The sequence below is a fragment of the Acipenser ruthenus genome, chromosome 14 (genome assembly GCF_902713425.1).
Source record: "Acipenser ruthenus chromosome 14, fAciRut3.2 maternal haplotype, whole genome shotgun sequence".
Taxonomy (NCBI): Eukaryota; Metazoa; Chordata; class Actinopteri; order Acipenseriformes; family Acipenseridae; genus Acipenser; species Acipenser ruthenus.
The window spans coordinates 7,543,435-7,562,258 of NC_081202.1; the positions used below are offsets into that span (position 1 = coordinate 7,543,435).

The 18,824-nt window shown below is 38.4% G+C and overlaps 1 protein-coding gene across 25 annotated transcripts in view; it reads left to right on the plus strand.

Annotated features, from left to right (window-relative positions):
- Positions 1 to 1,174: 1,174 nt before the first annotated feature.
- Positions 1,175 to 18,824, plus strand: part of LOC117419817 (protein-methionine sulfoxide oxidase mical3a) — a 117,204-nt gene continuing 99,554 nt past the window's right edge. For 24 of the 25 annotated variants that reach the window (XM_058985688.1, XM_058985699.1, XM_058985696.1 and 21 more), the window contains exon 1: positions 1,175 to 1,337. The gene's annotated coding sequence lies outside the window, so the exon portion shown is untranslated. Of the gene's footprint in view, positions 1,338 to 2,087; positions 2,206 to 18,824 lie in introns of all 25 variants that reach the window. The other variant, XM_058985690.1, reaches the window with a different exon arrangement.

The following is an 18,824-nucleotide window of genomic DNA, read 5'->3' on the forward strand; positions in this document are numbered from 1 at the left end:
TATCTGTGGAATACCAGGGTGAGTTTATGTAGATCGGCAGGCTGTAAAGCAGGGGGTCCAATCACAGTCTTGGAGGGCAATTCCATTCCAGGTTTAACAGGTAAAATTATATAATAAAATTATATAATTCACTATAGGGACTATAATTAACAGGGTTGGAACAAAGACCAGGAGTGGAACGGCCAACTTTGGACCCCCCTACTGTAGAGATTGAACTTGTATGGTCACTCAGACGACCTTCAAGTGGTCACTTTGCCAGTTTGTTGTTATATTTGTTAATTCTTTATTTCGAGCAGCAGGGTGCGCTGCTTTATATCAAAAATTGGACAGGCAAACAGCCCATGGCATGAAAGTAGTTCCTACCTTCTGTTCTAAAATCATTTTTAAGATTAGAACACAGCTTCCATTTATGCTCTCTTGTTCTACCCTCTCTGCTAAATTTGAAGTAGTGTCTTGGGGTTAACTTAAGATCAATTGTCTGAGAGATAATAAAACATGGAAAGTTATTACACCTTACTTGAAATTCACCTTCGCTGTTTAACTTGCTTCAATATAGGCTGCTATTAATGTCAAGTAAGTACGATTTTGGCTAATTTAAGACCCCACCCCTCCCACCCTGCAATTAAACCCTCGGTCCAACCCACCCCCCCCACCCACCCCCCCTCACCAACCCCTGAATGTTGCTTCTTTGGATTTGACTGAGAATTGTGTGCTAGAGTGGTAATACGGAACCACTCTGGAAATGCAAGAAAATTAAGCCAGTTTTAAAACATGACTAGCAGCATTTTAAACCATTTCCTTGTGGCTTTCCCACAGCAGCTGTACCAAGTGCCATTATGGCAAATATCTCTAGGTACACTACACCACATACTGAGATCCACAGGCTTCAAAAGGGCTGCTTAAGTTCAGTAAAAGACTGTGCCGTCTAGGGCTTACTACTTGTTTTTTGTTTAACTGGCCTAGACTTTAAGCATCATCGTATAAGCAGGCGGGGGGGTAAATCTGTCTGTATTTTGGCTCAGCAGTCAGGGGGTTAATCTGGCTTATGGGGGAGAAATAGAAAGGGCCTGGCTGCTGGAGCCAAAGCAAGCATGTTGTGGGGGAGGAGCCTCGGATTGCTAGGCAGATCTTTCTCCTGACCTTGGAGAGAGAGAGAGAGAGAGAGAGAGTGCGAGAGTGCGTGTGTAGGAGCTCTAGTACTGCGTACCACTGGTGTTATTTAACCATCAGCAATGGAATAGAAGGGGGAGCAATATCTGGTAACTGTCACCAAACACCTACATTTAACGGCTATAATCAACCATAAAGGGAAATACTCAACAATCAACTGAGTAACTGTAAGTACCAGCCTGTATGCATTTATTGTCTGAGAATGCTGTGCATTTGTGTAACGCTTTACATGTTTATTCTGGGATTTATAATAGCATCATGCCTTGTGCATTATACTGTATGGAGGCATGCTTGGTCTGCTTGTTTAATAAAGGCAGTATTGAACCAAACAAAGATAAAGCCTCCTAATGTGCTGTTTTTGCTAAGGATATATGAATGTGCAGCTGGAATTTCAGTTATGTACAGTACAGTAAAGGATGAACAAGCTGCCATTTGTTTATGTTATTGCTCAAGTGGAAATATTTTATTGCACTGTGGTGAACAGATGATAATAAGATATGAAAACAGTCTTTGGCAGAAGGATGCATAATATAACCTATGCACCCATTAATCTGCCCATTATAACAGTCAAATTACATTTATTGCAATTTGGCTATAATCACAGGGCTGCAGTATTGAATACAGGATTACACCTTGTACTATGATGGAATAATGTCATACGTTGCATTTCTAAGAAGTGTTGTAAATGTTGTCTAAATCTGATTTGTAAATACGCAGCTGTACATTTGTGTAAATGGAAATGCGTGTTCATGGAAGCTCAAGATGGTCTGCTTTCCTGTATTCAGCATTCTAACTGCAAAGGCTTTCTAAAATGCTGCAAAGGCTTTCTAAAATGCTCTCGTGGTTTACAATCCTGATATTTCTAAGATCTGTAAGGCTTTTTATATGTGTTCTTATTAATGTGTTTGTTAAACTAGGTTCATATTTTAGTTTGGGAAACATCAGCCTCCTGCAATAAATACATAACTGTTTATGGTTCAGTCATCTGTGGAGCCATTTTACCTGGTACGAGGATCCGTCTTTCAGATTTTTAAGGTAGGCACTTTAATTTCGTCAATTTTAAGATATTCCTCTGGCCTTTGTTTGGACATGCTCTATACAGTCAAAATAAAATCCGTTATGTACTGTAGGACTTCCCAAAATGTCTTTCCGCAATAGTGAAATACAGTGGACGTGGAGATAGATTGGGGAACTGGGGTTCCCATGGTTCCTATAACCCAACTTTCTGTCATGGCCTATACTTAGCTCAAAAGCCTTTGCTGCCCATACAAGCTGAATGGAGGATCCAAAGTCTTCCCAACAGAGCTGTATGGGTGCATAAAGCCCCACTATTGGCTTCAAGATTTGTGAGCTGTAATTTACAAACTGCAACCCCACAAATTTTGTCAAATAGTGGAAGGCTGGTTAATTTGAAAGGGGTATCTTTATTACAGTGACTTTATTAAGCTGCTGTGCAGTGATTTTCACATTTTACAGGGTGTGTTGCTAAGGTTTCTGAACTCATCCCAAACATTACATCTCTCTGTGCCATAACATTCTGGCATCACCGTATTGGAATGTCCTGCTTTCTGTATCTGCAGTAAGAAAAATGGTTTAAAGTAAAGATAAAATACTCTTTCAGAACTCACTGTACCTCAGGCACAGTCTTCTAAAAAGCTGTTGGTTGTCATAACCTTGATTTGAATCACATAACACACATGTTACATTTGTGAGGTATTTGCATTGACTGTCATAAAGTGTTCATTTACTGTTCTGCAACCACATGGGCATGAATCACCACAGCAATAAAATGGGACTGAACGAAAAAAACAAACTCCTTTAAAAAAAAAATCCTAAATATGCAAGGACCGTTTTATTATTATTATTATTATTATTATTATTATTATTATTATTATTATTATTATTATTATTATTCCTAACAAGCTCAATATAGAAAGGCAAGTGCACATACACCCATATCATATCATGTGAGCAATTCTTGTTCTATAAACTATAAACAAGAGGCCAACCATTATCACTGCCCCACATGTTCTACGCGGGGATGGAAATAACTCCCATTGCAGAGCATTTTAATCCATTCACGTTTTACTTGGAGCTTAATAAGACACACTTCAGTTTGTAATCATATTACACTGTGACTAATCAAGCTTGGGTAAAAAAAAAAAAAAAAAAAAAAAAAAAACAGGAATGACTCAAATAGCTATGCAATGGGAGTTTATCCATAAAAACTCAATGGTAAATTTAGTGAGGTCTCCACCCCAGGTTATAAAGTGTGTCTGCCTGTTTCCATTAAGAGGAATGTGCGTACAGAGTCCTCTTGTATGTTGACAGAGTCTTACTTTCATCCCTGTCTACAGTTTCTCCATGTCAGGTGTCTGTATTACGGAGCATTTTTCTCTTGCCATATCTGTGAACTCTAATGAGTAATGAGTTAACCACCCTGTGTATAAGTATACAGCTCATTGTTTATACAATGTGAAAATCCGAAACGCTGTATCTGTGTTTCAGTCAGCATTCTCAACCGTCATCAGGGAAGTGTATGTTTTCTCTTGGTCTTTGACTGTGGTGTAGTATTCACAACCTTGTCATGAAGACATACAGAGTGTACACTTAGATCTTTCTCTTGATAAAGACTTGCTATGTTGTCCTATTGGTGAATACCGACTGGCAACTTGCACTGCATTCTTATCCTTGCAGTCACAGGCATCTAGCAATCTAACTGAGGACAAGTCTGCCTGTTTCCATTAAAGTCAGAAGAGTTGTATCAAAATATGTCCTTGTAAGGCTAAAAATTAGAACACAACCCTAGCATACACGGATAATCCTTCATTCTTTTTTTTTTTTTTTTGTCAGAGTAGAACCCCTTATAAAAGTTAGCATGTGTTTCCAGGTTATGCTGATACAATGGAATAATGTAACAGCAGCGGCTGGTTACCGGAGGGGATATTAACACACAGCCAGCATTAGTAAACACGAAGGTGCTGGCCAAGTGTTGTCATTCCCTAAGTGATTCTGCTTGATTTCATGCGGGTTTAAGAACGACAGATGCTGAAAGCGTGGGTTGATTTGTAACACGTATGAAACTTTAGTAACAAAACCAAGGTGTGCTGTGTTTAAACAAAACCACAGCACATAAATCACGTCTAATTCAACTGTGATGCAAGTTTCTTCTGGTGCTGTAGTATGACTGCATGGCTATAATAACGTGTTTAGTAGTATAACTGTGTGGTTATATTGCATGGTGTGGATTAGATTTGGGGTGTTGCTGTGTAATAAATGAATGACTATCTGTGCCTCGATTGGCTGAAAGGATCTTGAGTACTGTATTGTACAGTGTAATTCACCATAAGCCTACAGTATAAGAGAACTGAGATGTTGGGACCTTTCAAGTGGGAATGGCAGTTCATAGAGAGGAATTTGAGTAGGCCTCCCTTGCATCACAGATATGCTGGAGTCAAATGGGACTGTGAATAAGTTGAAGAATCAGTTTTATTCAGCCTGGATTGTGAAGATGGACTTATTAAGAATTAAATGTCAGTAGTGTCCATTACTCATTACAACAAATCACTCACCCAAAACTATAGGAATCCATCCCTAACTTCAAACAGTCATAAACCATACATTCTCAGATAAAAACAAGTTTTTGCTTTCACTGTAAGGTGTTATCTCTAGAGTACAGTTGAATTGTTTGTGCTTGACACATGTAAACAGGGCCTCAAACATACTTAGCTGAGGGCCTATTGTTTTGTAAAAGAGAGAAAGTGAAGATAGGGAGGAAGGGGATGTTGGTTTGAAGGTAAACTCAAGGAGAGTTACAGGGTTTTATTTATATGGTGAGGGGCTGTCACTTCTCCTGAACTTCAAAACTCTATTTAAAGGATTACTAGATATCAAATACCATTAAATACATTACAGTGGGCCCTCTTCACAAGGTCTGTTTGAAGGAATGTTTTGTACTGTTTTGTAAAGCCCCTGAATGATGATCAATTCATGAAACCTTCATCTGCTTCAGAGAGGGTTCATTAGTTTATTATTATATTTTTCAAAGCACTGTTTAACTTTGTTCAGTCTTGCCTTATGTTTTTTTTATCATATAACCCCCTGTATGTTCTGTCTATTGATTGGTGGGTTATTATTTTTGTGTATCAGTTTGAGTTTGCTCAAGGCAGTTTCAGCTCTATGCTGCTTAATTTAAAGCCAGGAGCTGACATCAGTGCTATATCAAGACGAAATTAAAATATCTCTTCACTGGTTTGCATCCTTTCATTCTGTGGCCTGATTCTGCTGGTGACGTCTGTCTTCTATCCAGCAGGAGCTGTCTCCAGTTCTCATGACCACAGCTATCCTCTTTGCAGGCAGACAGTCTGCCCTATTGTCCTCGATTTACAGCAAAATACACAAGTCCTGAACTTGTCACAGATGTGCATTCCCAAAAGCTAGAAGAAAGACATTTTACAATACCTGGATCTTCATCATCAACCCACACTCCCCTGCTTTGATTGTTTGAGGAGGGAATTGCAGACTAAGACATAATTCCAATACTTTGAGAGAAGGCTAGATTGAGTTTGTATTGGCTAAAATTTTCCTGTACTGTGGGTTGAAAAGCATAATACATTGATAGAATTATATATATATATATATATATATATATATATATATATATATATATATATATATATATATATATATATATATATAGATAGATAGATAGATAGATAGATAGATAGATAGATAGATAGATATGAATTTACTTCTGTTTTTCATTTTTGTCCTTTACCCTATATTAGCAAATTTTGCTTTCAGGCAATATTCTGTTTTGTTGTTTGTTTGATTTACTTGCTAATGTAATATGCCCCATAAGTTAGTTCCTGACTTCTCTGGTAAAGTGCAGCTGTGGAAAAACCAGAAGCCAGTTATAGGCTTCTGTAGCAGGGTGGTAGAAAGCCCTGCTGTTTAAATGTATTGTTTATTTACTTCCCCTCCACCCCTGTGTAATGCATTGTTTTGTTATTGTTTATTTATGGTTTATTGTTTTGTAAATATGACGGCAAAGTGCCGTATGTTTTGTTATTGTTTTGTTTTATTTAAAACTTGTTCTGCAGAGACGAGATTAGTACTCGTCCTCTGCCAGGAATAATTAATAAACCCGTGCAGATTGTGGCCGAGGGGTAATAGAATAATTACTAGCCAGTTAAACCCCTCGGCCACAATATAAAAGCCTGCAGCTCGCTGCACTCAGGGGGTGGGTGTTAAGAGGAGCGAGAGAAGAGAAGAGAAGAGAAGAGAAGAGAAGAGAAGAGAAGAGAAGAGAAATTTAAAACAGCAGATAAATACAAGATCAGTGAAGGCTACTGCCCAGTCTGACCTGTATTGTTTAGTGTTTTGTGTTTGTGATTTGTGTTTAAATATTTATTTTATTTTTGTATTTAAATAAACGGCGCACACCGCATTTGTTTTGAAACTGCACTACTTACCTGGTGTCAGTTTTTCTGTTCCTGCATCTGGCCTGACGTCACCACTTAGCCACCCTGCCACAGCTTCATTTATTTTATTTATTTTATATTTGTTGGCTGAAAACAGAGTTTGTCGATGTAGGGTTTAGAGCTCTGTTTAGAGCACAATTAAACAAATCGGCGCTGTGCTGTACAGAGAATGGACAGAGTCTCTAGGATCAAGCAAGCTCACACTGATACCTGAATTGCTTACTGAACTTTGTGTTTTTCAACGTAAGGATTTAAACCATACTGAGCTGAGCTTTCAAATCCTTGAAGGTACCTTGAAGATTTTAGCTGAGTCCGAAGCATGCACAAACTGGGAAGGATCATTTGTTTCCTTCAGCTCTGTCTCCATGACTTCTCAGCTCTAGATTAATCCACATTCATGGCTGAGTACCAGCAGTGAAAAGGATTACAAGAGTAATGTTGTGTGCATCTGTCTATCAGGGAACAGTAAATGCAGAGAAGGGCCTTTGCTAAAGCAGGTGAAATGACACACCTTTTCGGCTTATCTGGACACACACCTTTAGCTAAACCAGTAACTAAAATCAATGACATACCTTTCGACTATAAGCTTTTCTCAATGTCTACAAACCAGTGGTGTGCAACATGAACTCACTGTATACACCCTAATAAAAGTTTACCATAGTAAAAGAGTAGCACAGTGTAATAAAACATAGTGAAACATGGTAAAGCATAGCGAGGTATGGTAAAGCATGTTAATAAACATGGCAAACTCCAGTAAACGATGGTAAATGTATAGCTATGGGAAAAGCATGGTAAAACTGAAAAAATACCGTGGCAAACTTTTATAAGGACAGTGGCACTAAAAATGATTTAAAAATGTCTTCAAGCACTGCGTGATAGCATAATTATTTACAGAGCTATTGTATTGTATTTTTGTACCAAATCCCTGGTATTATTGTGTGTTTTTAAGGGAGGGTATGTATAGAAGAATAAAATATAACAAATATCAGCAAAGAAAATCCTCTCCAAAGCTTTAAGGGAACAGGATTTTATAGATGACTCTGAACTTGTCTGTATACATCACAGCATGCCTGTTGGCTTGTGGAAAGCAGCTTTGTTTTCTTTCATAAACATGGCCATGATCTTGTGCTGTAGTAAGCTGCACAGTGATTATGCGCATTATTAAATTGGTATGGCAATGACAGTATCAATAGATGCAGGGTCACCATGGCGAGCTATCGAATATCAGTAGTGCAGTGTGTTGTTTTGGAGAGATACACGACCATTCATTCGGTCATTAATGCATGGGAAGCTGGGAATACAGATTTATCAGTACTGGATACACAAGTTCCTGCCACTCGTGTGGCTTCTATTAGCATCCTATCAAAGCCTGTCAAATCAGCTTTTGTTGCCCCATTGTGGATAAAGCTCACTTGTTACTGGGAGATAAGCATTATGGTATACATTTCAGGAGCGGAACATATCCAGTTTGTCCAACCCATGTATATTTCTTCTCCACTTGGGAACCGCTTATCCAGTTGTGATTAAACTTGGTTGCCTCATTCTCTAGCACAGGTTATGGAGTGTGTCAGAATCTGAGGGGAGCGCTTTGGGATGCCATGCCTTGATGGGGAGTTATGAGTCGTCATAGGGTATGTCTGTATGTGTTTTATCTTTGTGCAAACAGGAGAACTGCTTTTCCAATTGTGATGAAACTTACTAAGGACACGTTTTTGAGAGTATCAGAAATTAGAGGGGATGCAGAGACACATTCTGAGAGACAAATTGTAGACAAATTGTATCACAGAGACACATTCAGACAATTGTATCATTGAATAGATGGGCTTTGCATCCGAAAAGTCGGAAATCCTGTTTGATGGGTAAGTGCATTTTCTTGTTAAATATATATATATAATGGGGATTGATTTTATTCTTAACACAAGTGTGAAAGGCAACTGACGTGTATCTGAGTAACGGATATCTGAGTGCTGACTGTATATGGGGGTGCCTTGTCCTTCCGTGTGTATATCTTTCACATATGCTATTCCTCTGAAATAACTGTGCCTGACAACAAAGCAGAACTTTACTGAGTGCTAAGTGAATTGCTTGCAGCACCATGGAAATGAATGCTGCTGAGCTGATAGTGGCAGGATCTACCTGACAGTGCTGTATATCTCCCTGTAGTTCCTGGCACCTCTCCCTGAAGTTCTTCTCAATGCAGATGGCAAACAGGCAGAGGCTGCAGATAGATGTACAGGGTTTGGTCAACAAAGTAGAAACACACGATTATGTGTAAAAGGGCTGTCCCTCACATAACTGATTAATGTACAGTGCCTTGCGAAAGTATTCGGCCCCCTTGAACTTTGTGACCTTTTGCCACATTTCAGGCTTCAAACATAAAGATATGAAACTGTAATTTTTTGTGAAGAATCAACAACAAGTGGGACACAATCATGAAGTGGAACGAAATTTATTGGATATTTCAAACTTTTTTAACAAATAAAAAACTGAAAAATTGGGCGTGCAAAATTATTCAGCCCCCTTAAGTTAATACTTTGTAGCGCCACCTTTTGCTGCGATTACAGCTGTAAGTCGCTTGGGGTATGTCTCTATCAGTTTTGCACATTGAGAGACTGAAATTTTTGCCCATTCCTCCTTGCAAAACAGCTCGAGCTCAGTGAGGTTGGATGGAGAGCATTTGTGAACAGCAGTTTTCAGTTCTTTCCACAGATTCTTGATTGGATTCAGGTCTGGACTTTGACTTGGCCATTCTAACACCTGGATATGTTTATTTGTGAACCATTCCATTGTAGATTTTGCTTTATGTTTTGGATCATTGTCTTGTTGGAAGACAAATCTCCGTCCCAGTCTCAGGTCTTTTGCAGACTCCATCAGGTTTTCTTCCAGAATGGTCCTGTATTTGGCTCCATCCATCTTCCCATCAATTTTAACCATCTTCCCTGTCCCTGCTGAAGAAAAGCAGGCCCAAACCATGATGCTGCCACCACCATGTTTGACAGTGGGGATGGTGTGTTCAGGGTGATGAGCTGTGTTGCTTTTACGCCAAACATAACGTTTTGCATTGTTGCCAAAAAGTTCGATTTTGGTTTCATCTGACCAGAGCACCTTCTTCCACATGTTTGGTGTGTCTCCCAGGTGGCTTGTGGCAAACTGTAAACGACACTTTTTATGGATATCTTTAAGAAATGGCTTTCTTCTTGCCACTCTTCCATAAAGGCCAGATTTGTGCAGTATACGACTGATTGTTGTCCTATGGACAGAGTCTCCCACCTCAGCTGTAGATCTCTGCAGTTCATCCAGAGTGATCATGGGCCTCTTGGCTGCATCTCTGATCAGTCTTCTCCTTGTATGAGCTGAAAGTTTAGAGGGACGGCCAGGTCTTGGTAGATTTGCAGTGGTCTGATACTCCTTCCATTTCAATATTATCGCTTGCACAGTGCTCCTTGGGAAATGGGAAATCTTTTTGTATCCAAATCCGGCTTTAAACTTCTCCACAACAGTATCTCGGACCTGCCTGGTGTGTTCCTTGTTCTTCATGATGCTCTCTGCGCTTTAAACAGACCTCTGAGACTATCACAGTGCAGGTGCATTTATACAGAGACTTGATTACACACAGGTGGATTCTATTTATCATCATTAGTCATTTAGGTCAACATTGGATCATTCAGAGATCCTCACTGAACTTCTGGAGAGAGTTTGCTGCACTGAAAGTAAAGGGGCTGAATAATTTTGCACGCCCAATTTTTCAGTTTTTTATTTGTTAAAAAAGTTTGAAATATCCAATAAATTTTGTTCCACTTCATGATTGTGTCCCACTTGTTGTTGATTCTTCACAAAAAATTACAGTTTCATATCTTTATGTTTGAAGCCTGAAATGTGGCAAAAGGTCGCAAAGTTCAAGGGGGCCGAATACTTTCGCAAGGCACTGTATATATGCAAATAGCTACCCTATATATAAAAGCTGCATCTCCTTGTTGCAAGACAGTTTCAGTAACAACGGATGAAATACTGTAAAAACCCCAGTCAGGACTGAATCGGCTGTAAATACTGAAAAAGCCCCAGTCAGGACTGAATCGGCTGTAAATACTGAAAAAACCCCAGTCAGGACTGAATCGGCTGTAAATACTGAAAAAACCCCAGTCAGGACTGAATCGGCTGTAAATACTGAAAAAACCCCAGTCAGGACTGAATCGGCTGTAAATACTGAAAAAACCCCAGTCAGGACTGAATCGGCTGTAAATACTGAAAAAACCCCAGTCAGGACTGAATCGGCTGTAAATACTGAAAAAACCCCAGTCAGGACTGAATCGGCTGTAAATACTGAAAAAAACCCAGTCAGGACTGAATCGGCTGTAAATACTGAAAAAACCCCAGTCAGGACTGAATCGGCTGTAAATACTGAAAAAACCCCAGTCAGGACTGAATCGGCTGTATTTCTAATCCTTCAAACTTGGCAAACATTTGAAATCGTTTGTTCAGATTTACTGTGGAGTACATTTAAAGTGGCCAATTAAATCTGCCAAGATGATCCATCTGTTCCTTCGTATTAACTTGTAGTAGCATTAGCAATAGGTATCCAAGTTGTTTTCATCTGTTGAGAATCTTCTGGTTCTTTGTAGATACTGTAGTTCAAAAGCAATGAAACGTTGGCGATGCTACCAGATAAACAATCACTGTATGTGTTCAGATTCCCTCCACTGGCCTAGCTGCAATCAGGTTCTCAGCTCAATAAGCAAGACCAGTAACAGTACAAACAGTAAGAAGATGGATTGGTGCAATATAAATGTTATGCACAGGGTTCCCCTCCCACCTGAGGTGGGGTATGTTTGTTTATTGCTGAGGCTTGGCATAGAGAGACTATTGCTGATACAGTACTACAGACAGTCTCAGTTGCTGGTGTCTATCAGGCAGAGCTAAGCAGAGTTTATCCAGTGGAACTCAACATCAGTCATCATAGTCATACTGGTGCTAGTGTAATAACACACCAGACAAGGTATAACTTTACAAGTGCAGTATGCAGGGTCATCAACAGCAAAATGTGCGTCCCATTACACTCCTACACACAGGCTTGGCTTAGGCTGTCTTCTATTTTTAACATAATGTAGTTAAAATGCAATACAGACTGCGTAGGGTACTGTTTATATAAATAATATGCTTTATTCATGCTTTATTATAAAGTTCTTTTGATTGTTGCATACAATAACATGAACAATCATATTAAAATATATATTTTTCCTTTCTTGCAAAGACCCTGTAATTTATTTTATTCATGAGATGATGAAGTATGAGGTCAAACTTCTGAAGCTAGGTAAACGTTTTGGCTAATGCCTCCACCAAAGGTAATTGTAGCTACACACCTTGCTCTGTTTATTTTAAAATGAAATTGGGCACAATGCATTTAAAAAGTGAGTGCCAGAGATTGGAACATGTTCCTGCGTTGTACTGTCAGCGGTGCAGAGCTTTTCTATGATGCCTAGCAGATGTGAAGAATGTCTAAACAAATTCTAATTACTGAAACTGTTCTTGTTTTACATTCCAAGAAAAGCATGAAATATAATTTGCTGTGAATAGTTTAATACTGGCTTTGTTTCAGCATTACAGAACACCCTCTTTCTTCTCCCTGATGGAGTAATGCACAGTTTGGCCGAACACTGAATTCACAGTGTGATTGTTTATGAAGTGCCCTGCACTGTAATAAGAAACTCAACAGTGGATTCAAATTGCAAGGGTTGCAGCAAAAGTGCCCTAAAGCAGAAGTATCAAGTGTTATATATGTGTGATGTATTTAGAAAAGACAAATATCCAGAAAAGTGAACATTTCACTTTGGTTTTAAACTACTTGTATGTAGAAGTGTTTTGGCTCGAAGTGGATCAGAGAGCTTTGATAAAGCCCAAGTGGGTTAAGATCAACAAGGGCCCTTCTCAGAAGTTGTAGGTTAATCCTGCTGTTAAAAAACTCAGCTGTTTAGATCATTTTCTAAGTAAACCACTTCATAGAATTTTTCCAAAAGAATGTTGATAACGGAGCATGTTACATGACCCACAGCTGTCCAACCATCGCATGTACTGTGTAGAAGGCAGAGTGACAGGTACTGTAACTACTTTAGCTCTGTTGAAGTTTACAGCGTTCATTTAAAAAAAGTTATTCATTTTAGTCATGTATGATTGAAGTAAGTTATATAAAATCCAGTTTCATATTTGCACTACCCCTTTCCTGTTTTTAATACGGATTATTCGCTAGATTGTTATACTTTTCATTCAGGATATGCAGATTTCAAATACAGCTCTATAGAGTTGTCTTTGCTTCCTGGTACCAAACCAATTACTGTGCAGTCTGTCAATTGCTGTCTACTTTCTGTGAAGCTCCAAACAGAGATACCCAGAAAAAAAGTAAAGAACCCAAATACTTTTTACTGTAGTGGTTGTTGCTCTTGATAATGTTCATCACATTTCAGCTTTTTGGAACCATGTCTTTGCATAAATGCAAGGTTAATTGATTCACTTATAAAGCTTTGTAAAACAGAAAATGTATCTTCATCCCAGACTACAGAGAAGCAGAGTACTGGACTCCTGAAATAGATTATGTGTCAAGTCTGAATTACTTCACAGCTCTCCCACATGATTGATACCTAAACCATATTTTGCGGAGATTGAGTGAGCGAGGAAAAGCCTTAATGCCCTTACACAACATTTGATTATGTTTTGAATACTTAAGGGAAGGAATGATATGCTTTCTTTCCATTACAAAATCAAAATGCATTTAAATGTATTGTGTGTTTTTTTGTGTGGTGTTTTCTTTTACAACGCTGTCTATCTGAGTAAAATGTTATCAGAACAGATTGCTAGATATTTAAAGTTAGTTATTTTACATCTTGACCTTACCACTCCCTTCTAAGCTACTCCAACTACTATATTTTATATATTGTGGTCATTATGTTAAAGACAATTGAAGTGAATATCATTAGATCAGTCATTAGTATCTGTAAAGCTCTGCATTACTCTGTGTGCCATGTGGTGATTTAAGAAATCCTCCTATGACATCACAATTTGCAATAAATCCAGAGAATTCAATTTTACCATGAAAGCTACTCTTTTTTTTAAAGGAAAATTACAACTAGTAGAAAACGTGGTTCTGGGGAAACAGTACAAGTACAGTAGTTTTTGTGAAGATTAGTTGTAATTAAGAAGGAATGCTCTGAGAAAGACAATATAGTTGCATAATTGTGTTAATAGTTTTGGTTTAAGAGACTATACAACCTATTCTTGAAGACATTACCACTGTAGCTGTGTTGCAGTTTAATTTTGCTTCCACAATCAATGGTGCAAACAACTCTAGAAGTGTAGTGAAGGCCTGGTTGAATCTGGCCCAAGCTGCATGTGCTAGAACTTAGAGATATGATGTGGTCGATTGACCAAAGTGCTAATCTTCACAAATTTCTGGTTGAAGTTGTGCAGAGCTGTTGGAGAGTTTAAGACTGGCAATGATCTGTGTCTCCATAGTGATACATCTGGAATACTGTCTATTTCAGCCGAGAGTGCAAACTTCTGTTCTCATTTATGATAAAAGTGAGGGATAACACCCCTTTATATATCCATATCTTATTTGGGAGCTACGCTGTAAAAATCCAGCAGGGTTTTAGGTCTTGGGACTGCCAAGGGCCCTAGAGGTATTTGGTTGCAAATGTACAATCTGGTATAAAACTCTTATAAGAAATATTTTTTTAGAAACCTACACAAAGCCTACAGTTCTATTGTGAATTAGCTCCAATTTAGATTTTTCCTTATAAAATAAACCAAACAGTGTGTGTGTGTGTGTGTGTGTGTGTGTGTGTGTGTGTGTGTGTGTGTGTGTGTGTGTGTGTGTATGTTACAATATAATTGGATAATTGGTAGAATGACTGATTCCTTTTAAGAATAAATACTGCAAAAGCTTCAGCACTGTGTTAACTCCTGGCCTTTGCATGACAAAAGTATTTTACAAATATGTCTTCATTAAGGAATTCAGACCCATGCTGCTTCCAGACAATCAATGATCCTAACCTCATGTCCGACATGTGATTACCTAATGTGCCTTTGATGAGTTTTGGATGCTTTTAGCTCTTTACTTGTATGTGGTCTCATCTATATCCAGAAGTTTTGTATTGGCTGAATCTCTCAGTAACAGTGTGGAAGTCAGAAGACTTGCGATTTTGTGATTTAAAGTAAGTATTTATATGCTTGGCCTTGGTGCCAATTGTAAGAAACCACTTTGCCAAGTATGTTGTGAAAATAAAGCCAAAAACACTTTTCTTAACACTGTAGTTTTGGGACTTTCTTGCATTGCATAAAGTAAATAAAAAACACATCGCCTAATTACTTTAGTTTCAAATAAACTGTGTGGGATTGTTTGTAAGAGGTACAGTATGGAGCATAGTATATTAGCACATCAACCCCAGTCACTGTTACTTAAAAACCCCACAGCTTCATCTAGACCTAGCTAACATTCTTCCCTTTTTCACTTTGTCAGTAGTCTTTGTGATTTAAATGCTCTCTTTGTACTGCTGTGATATCATGTGTCCAAACATTTGCACAGCTGCACACCAAGTGTGTCCCTTTCTTGTAGTTTATCACTGAGGTGTCATGCAGTACAGCCTACTGGACCAGTGTGCGGCGTTGGGGTATTGCCAGAAGGGTAAACTAACTTGTGCTGTAAATCTGTGTGACTGCAGCCGTGACTAAAGGAGCAATTCTTATTCCTGTAATATATAAAATATTCATAAGTAAGACCTATTCTGAGTTTCTATGACTATGAGGATATCAGCACTTCTCAAAAACACATTTTTATAGTTTGAAAGCTTTTTTTTCAGAAAGTCTGCTATTCAGGTACATTTCTGAAAAATCAGTCTAGTAGTAAAAGCGGTCATTTTTGTATAAATGATGGTTGTCCTTTTAAAAAAAAGGACACCATTATAACAAACCCTTGCAGAACCATGAGCAGAATATTGTACAGTGGTCCCAATACAGTATCTAGTAACTAGTGCTGATATGGTACCATGGCATAAAGAATAGGCTGACCAGATGGCTATTTGGGAACCGCATAGAGAAACAACAGAAATTAGATGGGCTGTACAGCTTCAGTGATCATCCTCATGGAATATGCCAGGAAGAGCCAGTTTCTATGACAACTGCTCCCCAGTGTTTGAGCTGTGAGGGTGGTATGACACTTCAGAACAGCAGACTGTGGTAGATCTTGAACTGTTAAGAAATTGACCAGCTTAATTCTATACAGTACATATCATCCCCAGTCTTGTGGAAGCCTCCCAGTGTTTTGTAGAATTTATTTTTAAAATTGACCTAAGAGATCATTCATTACCTAGCTTCGCAGCATCTGTCTTAATTGGTGTCTGAATATATCCCAGAGGAAGATCAGTTTCAGATGTAACTGTCCAAATACTATGTTTTCTTTGAATATTTAATGGCACTTGCATTACCATTGTTTAATGTTGTGGTTATGGTTATAAAAACAAAAAGAAAACATATGACCAGGTTTAAACTGTAATGGTTCTTCCTTAGGGGCAAAGCACACACATATAGCAGCAACAATGGTATGAGACATTGCTAGAATTATAGCACTAAGTGGTAATATTTGCACAATATTTAACATAACAGTAATAACACAATGGTAGCCATTAATACCATGCCACTTATAATACTGGTGCTGAAATCAATTGGGTAGCGATTGCTGGTAATGATGGGGTCTTAATTGTACTCCTAGTTTTCTATATATTTTTAACTTACTGTATATAGACCTGATACTCTCTGTTTAAAATTTAGAGAACAAATAGAAACAAATTGACCAGATCATGCAAACAAGCTCCCTTGTCTGTCTTCCACGCTTGAATGAAAGAACAAGGTAGACTCTAGAGCCTGGATCAATAGCAGCCGGTTACAATTGACAGACAAATCTGCGTTGCTTGCAGCTTGGCTACATCCTTAGACTTGCCCTTGGAAAGCCACATTGGAATTGGCCTACAAAGCAGCTCCAGGCCACATTCCCTCCTGAACTCATCGGAGCACTTAAGTATAGATAAAGGAAGCTATTTTTAGGGCCCATCCTGAGTTCTTTGTCATTCTTTTGGAGAGTCTTCTGGTGACTTTGAAACGCCCGACTATAGGACTGGAAAAAGAACTCACTCAACATCAGGCCTAGTTAGTACATTAGACAGCTTCTATACAAGTGCTTTGCATTGTTTTCTGATACTAAATGAACACATAGTAACTGTTCCACACATACTACTCTAAAAAGTTTGTTTCTTATCTCTCTGTTGAATCAAGACATGAAAGTGAACAAATGTAAGCAGAGCAAATGAGCATGTCTAACCATGCACCAGTACTGTGACATCCAAGATTACTGTGGTATAACATTGTGTGGTAGAAACATAATAGAGTTCAATAAAGGTAAAACAAAATAGAAGCCATGATAAACACAGGACATTCATAATATAAGCATGAGATAATTAGATTAACTGCGCTTAGCTGTTTAGTTTTTTTCATTGTTTAACACAGTTTAGAAATCATTATTACAATTATGAAGAAATATGGTATAATAATAAAAGGTAATATTTCTTCTCAGTCAAAGAAATGTCATTTATGTATTTTTCTTTCACAGCACTTTGAAAACATGTTATCTGTTTTTTTTTTTCATGTATTGATTTTTGTTATCAAAGTGCGTGCCAGGATTGTGTAAGTTAAGACCAGCTTAATGTAATGTAACTAATCGAAAGCCAAGTGTCTAAGACTAAATGCATCTGTTTACCGCATACAAAATCTGATTTTGCAAACGTATCTATGTGAAATAAAGCAAGAGCCTAAAATAAGCAATGTGTCTTGCATTCCTGCAAAACGTGTCTACTAAAGAGTTCACTTGCAACTTAGAATGAACAAACTCCATATGCTGACGCACTGTTACTGCAGTGGTGATGACAAGGACTGGTGATAGCTGCTGTTCTGTATTTAGTCATAGTGGAAATCATGGATACAGAAAGCCATAAAACTGGTGATTAACAAAGGCTTACAATCCATTTCCTTACCTCTTACAAGCACTAACACTAGTGTTAGCAGTTATGACTGCCCCCTCACTCCCCTTATCCTTGTGTTAAATAACCTTTGCGTCTTTGCTTGTTTATTATACTTTTTTGGGGGTGTAGGCAGATATTTGAAATACTATAGATGTATTATAGTGTGTCCTATAAGTCTGACATCAGAGGCATGGTAGTCAGGAGGCATGGTCGCCCGATTTAACAGAAAACATCCTCCTCGGCAATTTATACAGTATGTTATTGCCTATGATGAGTGAGTTATGGGACACCCTGAGTTTAAACTTACTCCAATGACTGCAATCAGAGCCTGTGAACTATAGCAAGGGTACCAGGATACAGGAGTGTATCTATATGTCCAGGAATAATGTAAAAAGGAATATGAAGAACTAAAAGATTATCAATACAGAATGCCTTTTAATATTCTTTAAAAAAAGTCGTTTGGCTGGGGATTTAGATGGCGTTTGGATATGGCTGCTGAAGATGTCCTTGACTGTAGGGATTGTGCAACACACAAAAGCCCTGAGCTGTACTGACACAATGACGGCCCTCTCTGTGTGTGTGTGTGCTCCATGGCCCATGAAATATCCCTGATGGGCTTGCTGATGCAAAGTGTCACGTTCATCATTGTCTATTGCTTTTAGTTGCTGGCTTAATGGGAGAGGGAGTGGTAGGCAATATTATAAATCAGTAGTGAGGATTCTCCCAGACAATGTCCTATGCCTGAAAGAGAGAGAGGGAGAGAGAGAGAGAGAGAGAGAGAGAGAGAGAGAGAGAGAGAGAGAGAGAGAGAGAGAGAGAGAGAGAGCGAGACAGAGACAGAGACAGAGACCAGCCCAGGAGTGGTGGTAACAGTTGCCTTGTTAACATGCTGACAAACAAACAAATAAATGGATGATTCAAATAAATAAATACATTTTTGGTAAAGTAAAATGTTTTGATAAAAACAAGTAAGAACATAGCCTAACTACAGTAAGCCATTGATAACAAGTACAGGCATTTACAGGAGCAGCCACTTGTCAAGTAAAGAATTTAAACAGCACTCAAAGACAACATTTCTGTCGAGCAATTCTGGACTTAAACAGACAAACTACTT